We start from the raw sequence: 10,507 nt of genomic DNA, 5'->3' as shown, positions 1-10,507 counted from the left end.
CTGAGCCCTGGGGTGCAGCCACGTGCAGGATGCGAGTTGCAAACTGGCAGCCCTTAGGGTCAGATCCACCCAACACGTGTTTGGTTGGCCACAGCTGTTACTACAATCATAGAAGTCCATAAGACTATCCAAGCTTCTGCTAGAAATCCAGGAGAAGCATCCATAGTGGGCCATGATGCCACCAGGAAACAGTTGGGTGGGGCCAAGCAGCTGCTGCCCCCTTGGATGGGGCATGAATCTTCTGTTGGGCTCAGTCCCCAGCACTCCCTATTGCCCACCCCTAGCTCCCCTGTCTCACTGTGTTGTCACCCAGCCCCTTTGGGCATTTGCATCTACACCTCAGGACCTGAAGGGGACTGCAGCCGGGAGACAACTGAGAGAGGGTGGGCACCGGTCCCCCATGAGGTGACACAAACAAGGCTTTGCTAAACATAGTTGCAGCAAAGCAGAGGGTACAGTGGGCCCTGCAGGCCCCATGGGTGCTCAGAAGCCCCCAGGAAATACAGACAAGGTTTGGAGTCTCCAAGTAGTAAAGACCAGCGCCTCCCAGTTGCCATAGTGAGGTCACAATGTCCCTGGTGGTCATAATCCACCCAACAAAGTCCTGTCCAGCCTGCCTGGCAGCCCAGTCCAAAAATGCTCTCCAGCCCTTGACCCCAGCTTTTAACCCCAGGAGCAGAAAAGCCCCCATGGTTTAGTAACTTGAGATGGTTTCTGCATTTTCCCTGGGCCTCGTCTTAGCTCTGTCTGCACTCCTGCCTGATCCAAGCAGTAGCCAGGTCTTGACGAGATGCAGTCTGTGGCGTCCCATAGACTCAGCTCTGGAGTAGGGTCCCCCCCAGGTGCCCCCCAGGTGAGGGTCACTCAGGTTATAGTCACCCCAGATCCAGGTCATCTTCAGATCAAGGTGATCCCATGTCAGAGTCAACCTAGGTCAGAGTCACCCCCAGAGTCACCTGTCCACAGAAGAATGTGCACCATCCTGTCTGACTCCAGGGCCTCCAAAAACCTGGGTTTCCAGTGATTTCCCCCAGCAGGATGAGGAGCCACCAGCAGTCTGGGATGGCAGGACCACATGTCGCAGCTCTCCATGCCCATCGCTTCCAGGGCTGCCCCACTTGCTTTGGGGAAGGACCTGGGTCCAGTGACTTGAGGCCAAGTCACTCCTCTCAGGCTCCTGGCAACTCAAGGCCTTGGCTGGGCATGAGGTCGGACGTTGGCAGCACCGGGCCAGGGCTCCCTCCCGAAGATGGGGAAAGTGGAGGAACGAGCCCTGGCCTTCTCTCAGCACCCACTCTCCTATACTCACTTGCTGCGTGACAACCTCTGTTACCTCACTTATAGCACAAGGGGTGGGAATTCACAGCCATTGAGCATTTACCATGCACCAGGCATGTGATACCTGGCATAGCTTTTCATCTGGCCACAGTGCTGTGAGGTAGGGATTAGTTAGAAGAATTCCAGGAAAACTGTTTGACCCATGTATGCTCCACTTTGGTCAGATAATGGGAGAGACTCGTCTGCTGTGCATCGTTCCCTTTTTGCCTTGGTGGCCAGGAAGCTCAGAGCTCAATCTGGACCTCTTGTGAGGCTTTTGGCTTTCAGTTTTTGTCATAACCACCTTGTGGTGTAGGCATCATTTTCCCTAAGCCACGTTTTGCCCTTTTTTGGAACAGAAGGAGTATACATTTTCAAGAAATAAAGTTGGGTGGAAGGGAATTAAAGATTGAGGAATGAAAGGGAGTAGCTCTTGCCATTGGGCCAGTGTGAGGGGACAGCTCTCATAAGAAGTTAGGGTCAACAGACTCCACAGGGTTCAGAATGGCTTTTCCAGCCACCCATAAATCCAGCCAGCAAACACTTACTGTACACCGACTGTATGCACAGTACTGAATAGTTGTCTCTTTGTTTGCCCTTCTGGAATCTTCTCTCTCTCTCTCAGGCCCCCTTCTGGTTCCCATGGCTCACAGCGCTTCGCACCCCCACCCCCACCCAGTCCCCTGCAGACCCTGCTGACTCAAGGCTGGCTCCTCTCTCTTCACTTCTACCCCAAAGGCCAGAAGGAGGGGACTCCCTGTGCCTAGCACCCCACATGCCATCAAAGATAAACATGATCACAATGCCTTTTTTAGTCCCTGGCAAAATACCCTGCTTTCTTCCTTTCTTTCTACTTTTTCTCCAACTGATGAAAGAAAAACACCCAGAGGGCCAGGGAGGGAGGGGCTTTCTACGGGGTCTCAGCCAGCACCACCCCCTGAAGCCAACAGAGCCAGGGCTTGTCTGGGATGAATATCAGCGTTATTCAGGCTGCACACCGTAGGGGCCAGGCAGCCCCTGCTCCCAGCCAGCCCCTCTGCAGTGGGCCCCTCTGCAGGCACACAGGGGACTGAGCTGGGCCTTTGAGGACCAGAGAGTATGGATCATGCAGCCAGAGACCCCCCAGAGTGGCTGGAGTTGAAGGCTCCTGCCCAAGGAAATTTCCCCCAGCGTACCCTGGGCTCAGGTCATCCTGCTGGGAAAGAAAATCCCCGACCTTGCCATGACTCAGTTTCCTCACCTGCAAAGCAGGGACAATGTCAGAGCCTTGGGACCACACGGAGCCAGCCATGAATTGGTGAAATGGCAAGATGCAGCTCTGTGGTTCCCTCTGAGCTGCTAGCAAACAGGGTGGTGTCGAAAATGCAGGGAGGAGGTGACTACAGTGGTCCAGAAGGTGTAAGTGCTGGAGGAAGTTGATTCTGGGCACAGTTGAAGGCAGAGCCAACCAGAATGCTAATGGTTTGGATTGGATGTGAGGGCAGAGAGGACAGAGGCAGGCGTGACTCCAAGCATTGTGATCTGAGCAAATTGCAGAAGAGTGGCCCATTCATGGAGAAGTAGACAATAGATCCAGGCCTTGCTCCCTCCTGAAGCTCTAAGGTAGGAGCCTTTCTGCCTCTTCCAGCTCCTGGGAGCTCCAGATAACCCTGGATTTACAGCCCCATTACTCCAGTCTGTGCCTCTGTCATCATGTGGCCTGTCCCAATGTCTGTATCTTATAAGGACACTGTAATTGGATTAAGGCCATGCTAACCTAGGATGACCTCATCTCTACTTGATTACATCTGCAATGACCCTAGTTCCAAACAAGGTCACATCCACAGGTTCTGGGGGTTAGGACTTGGACATATCTTTTTTGGGGACACATTTCAACCCACAGTGCCCCCTATCTCCTATCCTCTGCACTGCCTCAACAAATTCAGAGGGTGGAGGAGCCACAAACAATGAAAGAGGGACTTAAGGGAGAATCACTCCTGTTAAGGCTCCAAGAAGGCAACATTTGAGCTAAGGCATCCAGACCAGAGAGAGCCAAAAGTGGGGAAAGTCTAGGAAGAACATTTCAGGCAGAGAGAACAGCAAGTGCAAAGGCCCCGAGGCATGTGTGAGCTTGACACTTTCTAGAAGGCCCAGGATGCAGGGCCCCAGCAGTCAAGGGCTTATAGGCCAGGGTGGGACTTGATTCCAATACCATGAAGGCCTTTACATGGGAGATATGACCTCGTTTGTGTTTGGAAAGATCCCTCTGCTGCTATGGGGATGCAGTGAGCTACCAGGAAAGCCAAGATAGGGCATTGCATTCATCTGGTCAGGAGAGGTTGGTGGCCCAGCCCAGCCAGAGAGGGGCCCCAGAGATATAGCAGGACAGAGGCCAACCCAGGTCTTTCAGAGCCTATGGCCTATTGGCTGTGTGTTCATGGGCAAGTCTCTTAACCTCTCAGAGCTCTTTTCTCTTATCAGTAGAGTGTGGAAGGCCCCCTTTTTGTCACGCAGCTGGATGGGGCCATAGTGTCATCCAGGATCTATGACACACACCACACACACACATACCCTGCCTTCCAGTGTCCTGGGGACCTACCAAGGCCCTTCCACCAGCCATCCCTCCCCAGGAGAGGCTCATTTCTTACCAGAAGGAGCACCAGGCAGTGGGTCAGGAGAGGGGCAAAGTCTGCATGCTTGCTGTGGGAAGTCAAGGTGACAAAGCAACTGCTGGCCTTGGCCACCTGGGAGGAGAATCCAAAGGCTTTGGGAAGACTTGGAAAGATAACACTCCTGTGCCAGAAACACCTTACAGCTTTGCTCCTGTCTCCTGCTGGAACCCAGCTCAGCCTCAGGCCAGGGAGATGCCTGGGTGGGGGACCCGGCACACTCCACCCTCCACAAAAACCCCTGATGGGGGATCCGGCACACCCCACCCTCAACAGAAGCTGGGCTCCCTGTGTGAGTCCCACACTGTTCACCTCGGCCTCCTGTCTGCACACTCCCCATGAGGCCCCAGCCTTGGATATGGCCTCCCCCGAGCTTGCCCTCTGAGCACCCTCTGCAGCCCACTGTGTGACCTAAGGGCATGGCCTAACCTCTCTGAGCCCTGCTGCATAGGGAACCCAGAAGGTCCTTTGTCAGTGAGGGATTTTCCCACTCCATTCAGGGTTCTGGAAATCCTGAGAACGTTCCAGCGCATGAGGTCAACAGACATGTGTTCACATCCTGATTGCCCTAAACTGGACCCACTGGATGTCAGCCCATGTGGTGGGGTCTGTGTTTGTCGCACCTATAGTCATGTCCCACCCAGCAACTCGCAGGGATCTTGACACACCAGAGGCACTTTGTCAAAATTCAATGAATGAATGAGTGAATGAATGAGTGAGTGAGTGACTGGAGATCCTCAGTGGGTGGGGCACCTGGAATGTGTACCACCCACAGAAAGGTCACACAAGACCAACCACAGGCTCAGTCGGCCCCGACGGCTTCAGCCCACACAGTAGTTATTTTGTTTTATGTGAACTTGTTGCCAAAGCTTAAAAATAAGGAGATTGAGCCTTAAAACCTGGATTTCTGGCTTTTCCTGAAAAATCGGAGAGCTTGCCACTATGCTCGATTTCCTGGCAGCCAAGATCGGCGGGCTTAGAGCAGCTGCCGGGCGGGCGGGTGGGCATGGGCCACAGTGCAGCCCGTGCAGCCATGAAGCCTTGTCAAAGGGGCAGATGGGTGGCCAGGTGGACACCAGAAGTGTAGCCCTCACTGCCCACTCCTTGAAGAAGCACATGCTGATAACAGCCTTATCTGGGCCCGGTCCCTGGCCCTGGGGACACGGAGGCACATGAAACTAATTGGAAACTCGGTCCTAGAAAAAAATAGTCAAATGTGGTGTGTCTGAGAAGGTGGGGCCCAGGAGCTGAATCCAACCAGGGGAGAGATGGGGTGCTGGAGGCCTGGAAGGACAGGCGACAGGTAGCACTCAGAAAGACAGAGGAGGGTGAGGCGGGAGACAGGGTCTCGTCTCTGAACAGCACAGACCCACCCCAGTTCTCCCTGTGAAGCTCTTCCTTCCTTTCCTCCATCCCCCACCCCAAAAGCCATCTTTGGATTTGGCAGGGGGGCTCCCCGCCCCAAAGGCCAGCAGGAGGGCTATTCCTCCTGTGATGCACCCGGCAGCCGGCAGAGCTGAGCAAGTACATGTCAGGGAAGCTGAGGCCCAGACAGGAGCGGCTTTCAGGAAGGGCTGTCACGGCTGTGAAGCCTGGCAGCCCTTTGTTTTCCAGCACAGGCGTGTTTGCTGCCTTTTTATGAAAGGAGAGGCACCGGGTAGTGTGGGGCCCCCGCTCTGTCCTGAGAGGAGAGGCTCCCATCAATGCCCATTCTGTCTGCCTGGGACCCTGAGCCACAACACCATGACTGTGTATCCACCCCACCAGGCCTCAGTTTCCCTTTCTGCACAGAACTGGTAGGTGCTGTGATGGCAGGGGGCTGGGGAGAGGGGTTCACTGACCAGGCCCAGAGGCCAGGTGGAGAAGGGTGTCCGGAGGGGCTGTCACAGCTATGAATCCTGGCAGCCCTTTGTTTCCCAGCACGGGCATGTTTGTGTATTTTGGATAACAGTTCTTTATCAAATATATGTATTGCAGAGGCAGGGACAGCTTTATGCAGGTGAGGGCTTGGTCCTGGGCTGCCTCTGGCTGTGTGGCCTTGGCCTCAGCGTGTCCATCCGTAAAAGGGTTGATGGTGGCCTGAGGTTGGTGAAATGCTCCTGGAGGCTATGGGTGGAGGTATCGCAGGACCCCTCAGTGTCAGGGATGGGGGCTCCCTGAGGGAAGAGCAAAGCTGCAGGCCCTTCAGACTGGCTCCCTGCAGTTTGTCACACCCCTGTCCCTTAGGGCCTGGATCCTGCAAGTCCCCTGGAATGTTGAAGGGTCTTATCCCCAGAGCCAAAACCCCCACCTGTGTCTGGGCTGCCCCACCCAGCCTTCCGCCCCCCCACAGCTCCCACTATCTACAGGCTTCACCCAAGCAATGAGGACTGTCACCCCCACACAGGAGCACCTACTGTGTGTGCATCAGGAACTAGAGATGAATGTGGGCAAGGATGGACACAGCCTGGCCCGAGGATAGCTGGCGGGAGACAGTGCTCATTTCCTGCACAAGGAAGAGCCCTGAGTGTCCAGGACCCCTCCCCGACCAGCTGCCGGCCAACCAGCACGTTACTAATCCTCTCATCCTTAGGAAGTGAAATTATAATCACTTTTAATTGAAAAATGAGGCTGATAGGATTCTGAACCTGACGAGAGAATAATTAACTCGGGCCTCTGAGGAAGCTCATTAATCTTGTCACTCGGGAGAGACAGCTCATTAAACCCCACCTTCCCCGCCAAGTGCTGGAAGGAAGCCTTGAGTGACCTCTACTCCGATCCCCTTTCTCAGGCGGAGGCCTTGTTGTTGGGACATGTGCTCTGTATCCAAAAGCCAGAGCACGCAGCCCTCTTCTCCGAGGATCCCAGGGGTGCAGAGGTTGTCCTGCAGCCACCACCCAATTCATCTACCTGCCCACAGCCTCAGTTTCCTCAGCTGTAAAATGGGTCTGATGCCACCCCACCCCTGGCTAAAAGGTAAAAAGACTGGCCTAAGTTGACTTATCCCAAGGCCTGGAGTAGTCAGAACCACACCTGGCCCAGCCACCCGGCCCCAGGGAGTCCCGAAGAGCATGCAGGGAGGCCCCATATGTCCCAGGGTCCCTCCGCTCCACTCTGCAGCCTTCCTGCCTCTCACCCGAGTTCAACCTCTGTGCAGACCAGTGCTTCTCACTCTGTCATACATCAGGGTAACGGGTGGCAGGTGACAGCATGCAGGATTCCCAAGGCATGCTCTGGGGCCCCAGCCCAGGATTTTGGGCCTAGAGGGTCCAGGTGAACCCAGACTCTGCCTTCAGGTACTGGTCCATGGCCTGCCCCAGGCAACAAATGTCTGGAGACTACTGGCTCATCTGAGGGTGGTGGGAGCAAGAGGGACTCTGAATGAGACACTTCAGATGGGATCCCGGAGATCATGGCAGAGCACCTGAGACTTCCTGTTGAACAGCTAAAGCAGTGGAAAATAACTGAATTTTATAATGAGCCATCAAGTGTCAATGGTTGTTTGGGGAAGGGATGGTGACAATCTTTCCCACAAAATCAGAATCACATGAAGCCTTGAACACCTTTCACCCTCCAGGGCTTTTCCTAGCATGACCCAGAGCCCGGGAGACCAGGCCCAGCTGAGGCTGGGGTGCTGAGCTCTCAGCACCCTCTCCTGGGGCCCTCTGGGTGGGGGTGGGGGATCATTATGCAGGACTGAGGGCCAAGCCTTCCAGATGGACCATCTGCTCTGGGCAGAGCCCAAAGCAGCCTTTAATCTGCAGCCTTACTGGGGACAGGGTTCACCCTGGGGCCGGAGAGCCCCAGACCAAGGCCAACTACCCCCAACCCTCCTGGCTTTCTCCTGCTGGTCCCTCTGAGCCTCTCTCTCTCACCCACTGTCACATTCCTGGTCACAAGGATGGGGTCTTATTCAGCCGGCAGCTCCTCAGCAAGGACAAGCCTGGGTGTTGTCTGTCCCTCTCCAGAATCGCTGCCTGGCATCAAGGGTGGTGCCTCCGTTCCCTTCTCTGGGAGGCCAAGAGCTGGGCCACCACCCAGCCTCCAGCCGTTCCTAGTGGCTGCTTCAGCATCGCTAGGGTGCTGCCCTTGCCAGGAGCTCAGACCCAGAGGCACCAAGAGCCCAAGCTGGCTTTGGGGTGAGCTGGCACCTTCTTGGAGCCCCTATTTCCCGTCTGTGAAGTGAGTGCACTGAACTGGATGCCCAGAGATCCTTGCTCTAGAATTCCAGGGCAGAGTTACTTGCCAGGGAAACCTGAAGAAAATGCCCTGCCCACTTTGATCTTCAAAGTGGGTTCCATGGAGCCCCAGTGTTCTGCTGGAGTGGGCACTGCTGTGTGTCCAACACGCCCTCTGCCCTCCACACCCTGACCAGCCTGCCCTGGACAATCGGTACTTGCTTGCTCACCCCAGGTTTGGTTGGGAGCTTCCTGGGGCCACTGAGTCCCAGCAGGATCCCTGCAGGCCAGATCCTGGCAGGAGGGCCCCAAACGGTCCCTTGTCCCTCTCTGCAGGGGAGAAAGACCTTCCAAGGAATAGGTCAGGGGGCAGCCAGAGTGTGCAGGGTGAGCTTGGCATAATGTTAACATTTAGGGTGTGAGATGTGTCCCCAAAACTGAGTGTCAGCCTTACCATCAGACATTTCTGGACTCAGGTGCAGCAGCAGAGAGCTGGAGAAGCTGAGGGCACTACCTCCAAACCCCCATGCCCACCTCCGCCAGCCAGCCCCTCCTGCCTGCTGACTTGTGCACATGGAGCATCAAGGGAGCTTTATTTAGAAACGAGGTTCAGAGGCAGAGTGTGTGGCCCCTCCACAGCCTTGGTGAGGGTGTGTGCATGTGCATGTGTGTACATGTGTGCACATGCTGTGTGTGCCTGTTTGTGTGCTGAACAGGGCACCTGGCCCCTGTCCTGCACACCACCCCTGTTGGCTCCCTCAGAGCTGAATCCCCAGGTCCAAGGAGAAGACCCCTGGGAACCCCAGGAATGAAAGCTCTAGGCAACCTCCTCCATGAGGGCTGGGCCCCAGGTTCCCTGATATGTGTCTCCCTGTTCTGTGATGTATTGAGTGGGTGGGGGCGCCGCCACTTCAAAGACAGGGAAACTGAAGACTGCAGAACTTTCTTGAGGCACCCAGGGAGGTTAGCAGCAGGACCAGGCAGACCTGGGTCCCCTCTGGCCTGTGCCAGACCCTGGGCAGGAAGGAGCAAAGAGTGGGGCCTGAGCCAGCATGGTCTAGGAGCTGCCTGGGGTGGGGAGGGTGGGATAGTGCAGGATTAGCCAGTAGCAGCGGCGCAGGAACAGGACATTCCGTGAGAGACTGACAAACAAGCCTTGGAGGGGGAGAGAGTGATCTTGGGCCGGGGGTATGCTAGCTCTGTGATCGAGGAGGGCTTCTTGGAGGAGGTGGCATTGGCACTAGACCAGAGGAGGAGAGAAAGGAGGCACAGCCTGGAAGGGAATGACAGATCAAAGACCTAAGGCAGGAGCATACCTGGTGTGCAGTAACGTGGAGGGTGACAGAGGTCGAGTGGGTACCAGGGAGGGTGGTAGGAAGGGAGGTCAGAGGGCAGCAGGACAGGAGGATCCAAGCTGCAGCATGTAGGCCTCTCAGGTGTGTGGGTGCCTGAGCCAGGAGCTTAGGGATGAAGGCACGGGGTTCCCTGCATGCCCCCCAACACACACACAGCACTGAGGGCTGTTGTCTGGGTCCCCAGCGTCTTGACTTCACGTGGGACTCCACGCCTCTCTTTCTTTTAGGCCCCAGACCTCACTCCTCGGCCTTGCTCTGCTCAGCCTCTGTGGGACAGTACGGTCATTCCTGTCTTGTAGGTGAGGGCACCAAGCACCCCTAGAGAGCTAGGTCTCTCCCACCCTAGACAGCTGATGTCCAGGGTTCCAGACAGTGCCAGTTAGTCCAGGTGTCAGGCCGGCCCCTGGTTGGGCTGGTGACCAGGCTGGGAATCCTGCCTTGGATTTCTGGCGGCCCTCCTGGTGCCGGGTGGCCAGCTGGGCCAGTGAGCACTTTCCACATCCACACGGGTCCTCGGATGCACCAGACGAGGCCGCTGCTGTCCAGGAACTGAGGCTAGGGTGCGGCTTCTCGGACAGCAGGATGTGGGCAGCCAGCTCTGTCTCCTCCTGCAGCCACGCAGCCCCCAAACCATCCTGCACCCCCAGCCGGCACGATACTGTAAAACATCAGTCGGACCCTGGCAGGTCCTACTTGCAATGCCAGGACTCCCACCGCCACACTCAGAATAAGGTCCTCTCATCAGTCGTATCCAGAATGAAGGTGTGTGTTGTCCTGGCAGGTTTTCACTTATTCTAGGAGCAGCTTGGACAGGGCTCCGGAGGCCATCAGGCGCCAAAGGAGGCACCAGCCGCCTCCTGGAGAGTCGACACATAAAGTCTGGGAAATGAAGAGCTACTGTCAGCAGTGTTGTCATGCACCCCCAAATTCTGGTCCTTGAGGAACAAAAAGACAGAGTGAGTGGTCGGTGCCACCTGGTCCTCAATGGGCACCAGGCCCTGCCTTTAAGCACACATCCCTGCCACCACCA

This window comes from Miniopterus natalensis, chromosome 18 (genome assembly GCF_054644295.1).
Source record: "Miniopterus natalensis isolate mMinNat1 chromosome 18, mMinNat1.hap1, whole genome shotgun sequence".
NCBI lineage: Eukaryota > Metazoa > Chordata > Mammalia > Chiroptera > Miniopteridae > Miniopterus > Miniopterus natalensis.
This window is presented reverse-complemented; position numbering follows the sequence as displayed.